This window comes from Erpetoichthys calabaricus, chromosome 1 (genome assembly GCF_900747795.2).
Source record: "Erpetoichthys calabaricus chromosome 1, fErpCal1.3, whole genome shotgun sequence".
In the NCBI taxonomy this organism is placed as follows: domain Eukaryota; kingdom Metazoa; phylum Chordata; class Cladistia; order Polypteriformes; family Polypteridae; genus Erpetoichthys; species Erpetoichthys calabaricus.
In genome coordinates, this window is record NC_041394.2 from 340,785,192 (window position 1) to 340,791,199 (window position 6,008).

Below are 6,008 nucleotides of genomic sequence, written 5' to 3' on the forward strand. Positions count from 1 at the left end.
GTCCTGCCATGTGCAAAAGTTCGCTGATGACACTGCTATCGTGGGCTGTATCAGGAATGGGCTGGAGGAGGAGTATAGGGACCTAATCAATGACTTTGTTAAATGGTCCGACTCAAACCACCTACACCTGAACACCAGCACAACCAAGGAGCTGGTGGTGGATTTTAGGAGGCCCAGACCCCTCATAGACCCAGTGATCATCAAAGGTGACTGTGTGCAGAGGGTGCAGACCTATAAATATCTGGGAGTGCAGCTGGATGATAAATTAGACTGGACTGCCAATACTGATGCGCTGTGCAAGAAAGGACAAAGCCGGTTATACTTCCTTAGAAGGCTGGCTTCCTTCAACATCTGCAATAAGATGCTGCAGATGTTCTATCAGACAGTTGTGGCAAGCGCCCTCTTCTATGCGGTGGTGTGCTGGGGAGGCAGCATTAAGAGGAAAGACGCCTCACGTCTGGACAAACTGGTGAGGAAGGCAGGCTCTATTGTTGGCATGGAGCTGGACAGTTTAACATCTGTGGCAGAGCGAAGGGCACTCAGCAGGCTCCTATCAATTATGGAAAATCCACTGCATCCACTAAATAATGTCATCTCCAGACAGAAGAGCAGCTTCAGCGACAGACTGCTGTCACTGTCCTGCTCCACTGACAGATTGAGGAGATCGTTCCTCCCCCAAACTATGCGACTCTTTAATTCCACCAGGGGGGTAAACGTTAATATTTAACATTATACATAGTTATTGTCTGTTTTTCACCTGCATTATTATCATTCTTTAATTTAATATTATTTATTGTATCAGTATGCTGCTGCTGAAGAATGTGAATTTCCCATTGGGATTAATAAAGTATCTATCTATCTATCTATCTATCTATCTATCTAACTGCAGGCACAGGTAACAACCCAGCCGGCTGAAATGGCCGAAGGTGAGGAGCACCACATTGGCACAGACAAGCACTGACTTGTAAGAAGCCAAGGCCGGGACCAACTACTCACTCCAATGTACCCACAGCACAACGCAGAAACCGACCTCCTGATCCTTGAGTGCACTCCCATGCACCAGTGCTTGCCAGCGTGGGACTGGGCACAACTCACGGAGTCATTTCTGACAGGGGAGTCCCTGCAGGTGTACTGTGATATGGAAAGACAAGCTGCTGTGGACATCTTCACAACATATTAATCATAATACAATAAAAGGTATTTCATTTCAAGCATATTTGTCACCTGAACAGTCCTAAAAATGAAAAGTAAAGATCTTGTTAATGAAACAGTAACATTTCTTCTAAACAAGCACGAGATTCCTGAGGCCGATCACTGCCAGTGTAAATGCTTTGTGTAATACAGGGGTGCGCCAAAATGAAGTACCACATTTCTCAAGGTCATTACGTGAGGTAGAGGCAGCCGAGTGGGTTTGGGGTGGGGGGGTCCTTTGATAGGCGACCCCTTGTAGTTTTCAGTCGGCACATGCCTTGGTCCGGTGTGGACCATGCTTTCACTGTCGGAGCATTCATCAAAAACAACAAATCCATCATCACTACGCAAGCACCTTCCTAACACACTTCAGCATTCCTCCTAATGGTGACATCCCAAATCAGAAAACAATTCTTCAGTGGTTGGCTAAATTTAGACAGACGGGAACAACATTGAAAAGAAAATCTCCAGGCCATCCTCGGACTGTACAGACGCCTGAAAATATCCAAGCTGTAAGGGCATCCATTTTGCAGTCTCCTAGACGTTCAGCGCTCAAACCTGCTTCTGCCTTAGTCATTTCCAACACGTCTTTGAGGAGGATTTTGAACGAGGACCTTAATTTCCATCCATACAAAATGATGGTAGTGCAGGAACTCGCTGAGGGAGACAAGGAGAGCCATAGAGAGTTGTGAGCAAACCGTTCGTCGAGATGCGATCATCATGTGGCATCACCAGATGGCTACTCGTTCCTTCATAAGTCTAGAGATTCAGGTCGAGGAGGGGGCCTTGGAATAATTCATTGTAACAAAATGCAAATCACTTCTAAAAATTTAGGCAACTTTACATCCTTTGAGGCATTCATTTTAAATATTAAAACAGATTCCAACACAATTATAGTGCTAGTCTACAGACCACCAGGGCCGTATTCATTGTTCATGTCTGAATTTAGCAACCTTTTATCCGACTTGGCTATAAATTATGATCACGTAGTACTGATGGGAGATTTTAATGTACACATTGATGTGGAAACTGACACTTTTAGCAAATGTTTTACTTATTTGTTAAATTCAGTAGGATTTTGTCAGAATGTCAAAGGTCCAACTCATAATCATAACCACACATTAGATTTAATTATAACTTACAAAGTTGAAATTCAAAATTTAATTATTACTCCATTAAATGAAGTTATTTCCGATCACTAATTACATTTGATTTAGTCCTGCCCTTGCGAACACACTCCCAGATTAAAACAAAGACAGTGCGACATCTAGATTGTAATTCTGCTTCAAAATTTATAGATACTTTGAGTAAGTCGAGTGTAATTGTGGAAAACCATTTAGATCAGTTAACATCAAATGTAAACACGGAAAACAATTTAGATGAGCTAACATCACATTATAATGTGACCTTGAGAGATGCTCTGGACACAGTGGCTCCCCTTAAAACAAAAGTGATCAAAGCACATAGAAACTCTCCCTGGTTTAATGAAAACACTCGAGCTCTTAAATTAGAGTGTCAAAAACTGGAACGCAGATGGAGAACAACAAAGCTACAGGTCTTTCAAATTGCATGGACAGAGAGTGTTAATAAATATAAAAAGCCCTCTTTAAAGCTCGGTCAGAATATTATTCTACATTAATAGATAGCAATAATAAAAATCCTCGGGCACTGTTTAGAACAGTGGCTAAATTAACAAATGGAAATTCAGATCAACAGTGCAAAATACCAACAGACATTAGCAGTACAGACTTTATTAACTTCTTCAATGAGAAAATTAAAAATATAAGATCCCAGATCTCAGCATCACAGTACAAACCGCATACTAGCTTAGCAGACCCTGTCTCACATTGCACTCAGCACTTTAGTAATTTTAATCCTGTAACTGAGCAGGAAGTCTTAAGTTTAATTTCTAAAATGAAGCCCACTACTTGTTCCCTAGATCCAGTGCCAACAAAACTAGTAAAAAGTGCAATGGATGTTCTTGCAGCGCCTATCCTAAACATTATCAATAGTTCATTATTGCATGGTACAGTACCTGATACACTAAAAGTGTCGGTCATTAAACCATTACTTAAAAAGTCAGACCTTGACCCACATATACTAAATAATTATAGGCCAATTTCAAATTTACCGTTTCTCTCTAAAATACTAGAAAAAGTAGTCGCCAGTCAGCTTCAGACACACCTTATGCATTACAATTTATTTGAGAAATTCCAGTCTGGTTTTCGCACTGGTCATAGTACAGAAACGGCACTAACGCGGGTTGTAAATGACATTCTGATATCCTCTGATGAAGGAAACTCAACTGTAATTATGTTGTTGGACTTAAGTGCAGCATTTGACACCATTGACCATTCTATTTTACTGCACAGGCTAGAAAATGATGTTGGGCTTACAGGCACCGTGCTCGCTTGGTTTAGTTCTTATTTATCAAATCGATTCCAATATGTACAGAAATGTGCTGACAGTACTCCATCATTATACACAGAAGTTCAATATGGTGTCCCACAGGGCTCAGTACTGGGACCTTTACTGTTTTCACTTTACATGCTTCCACTGGGATCTATCATTAGGAAACATAATGTTAATTTTCACTCGTATGCAGATGACACCCAGTTATACCTTTCATTTAAATCAAATGAAGTTTCTCCAATGTGGTCTTTAATTAGTTGTGTTAGTGAATTAAAGGAGTGGATGAATAAGAACTACTTGTCTTTAAATACAGATAAAACAGAGATGTTAATTGTTGGAGGGAATGACGCTGATCACAATAATATTTTGTCATCATTTAACTCAATGGGAATCCCAATTAATTTTACTGAATCAGCCCGCAATCTAGGAGTTATCTTTGACTCTAGCATGTCATTTAAAGCACATATTACAAAGTTGTCCAAAACATGTTTCTTCCATCTTAAAAATGTTAGGAAATTAAGGCGCTTTTTAAATAAACAGGATTCTGAGAAACTAATTCATGCATTTATCTCTAGTAGGATTGACTACTGCAATGCGGTGTTCACTGGATGTTCAAACTGTTCTTTATACAGCCTCCAGTTAATCCAAAATGCGGCTGCGAGAATTATTACAAGAACAAGAAAATACGAACACATAACTCCAGTTCTTAAATCCTTACACTGGCTCCCGGTTAAGTTTAGGGCAGATTTCAAAATCCTTCTTTTAACATATAAAGCATTAAATGGTCGAGGTCCGGCTGACTTGTCTGAACTTATCATGACTTACAAACCTGAGCGCACATTAAGATCTCAAGATGCTGGTCTGCTTATGATTCCAAGGATTAATAAAATAACAGTGGGGGGTCGAGCTTTTAGTTACAGGGCCCCTAAACTGTGGAATGGTCTGCCTGCTACTATAAGAGATGCCCCTTCGGTCTCAGCTTTTAAATCCCGGCTGAAGACTCACTACTTCAGTTTAGCATATCCTGACTAGAGCTGCTGATTAACTGTACAGACTGCATCTCTGTTGTTAGTCATTAGCACTTAAACATAAGTAACATGACAGTTATAATTGTATACTAACCCTCACTTATTCTGTTTTTCTTCTCGGTACTCAAATGTGGCACTTGGTGCCACGGCCCACCTGCCAAGTTGTTTTGCCTGCCTAAGGAAAAGTCATCCCAGATGGAGGATCGCAGGAATCATGGGAAAGAGGGGTCCTTTCATCGGATTGGCTGGCCCAGCACTGTTTCAGCCGTGGAATGGCCAAATGGGGGAGGCAGCTTGAAGGATGAGGTCTCCAGGACTCTATACAAATACAAATCTTATTATGGGATATATCATCTACTGTTAAATTCTGCTCTGTACTTCTAAAATTTATATTTTTTATTTCTTACTATATTGAGAAATTGTTCTGTGTACTGTACTGTATTGTATTGTATTGACCCCCTTCTTTTGACACCCACTGCACGCCCAGCTTACCTGTTAAGGGGTCTCTCTTTGAACTGCCTTTCCCAAGGTTTCTTCCATTTTTCCCTACTAGGTTTTTTTGGGAGTTTTTCCTTGTCTTCTTAGAGAGTCAAGGCTGGGGGGCTGTCAAGAGGTAGGGCCTGTTAAAGCCCATTGCGGCACTTCCTGTGTGATTTTGGGCTATACAAAAATAAACTGTATTGCATTGTATTGTATGTGCAGCGACGAGGCACATTTCCATTTGAATGGTTGTGTAAATAACCAAAACTTTCACTGTGGGGCTGAAACCAACTCTTGTGAACTTCATCAGAGACCCCTGCACAGTGAACGGGTTACAGTTTGGTGCGCCGTTGCAGAATTTGGCATTGTAGGCCCATACTTTTTTGAGGAGGGGGGGCGCAACTGTCACCGTCACTTCAGAACTTTACATCGAAATGCTAAAGAACTGGAAAAAATGGATGTGGATATCTGGTATTTCAACAAGATGGAGCAACGGCTCATACAGCGCGGAGATGTTTCCGAGGAAGCTGATCCCCCTGCGGAGCAATGTCGGGTGGCCTTCACGTTTGCCTGCTCTTGATCCGTGCAATCTCTTCATGTGGGGCTAACAACGCACACCAACCTCAAAACCTTGAAGCCCTCAAGGACGCTATTCGCCACGAAATCGCCAATGAACTAGTCATGTGAGCGTTCAGAAATCGTCTCGAAGAGTGCATCTCTAATGATGGCCACTACATTGAAGACATCGTTTTTTGTTTTTTTTTTATATATTTTTATTTTATTCATTTTCATTGTAATCATTCCATACAAATAGATCAATTTATAACCCAACAAAATTGAAGACAAATCAAACCCCACCCCTGAAGAAGACATCGTTTTAAAGGGTGTACAAAATAG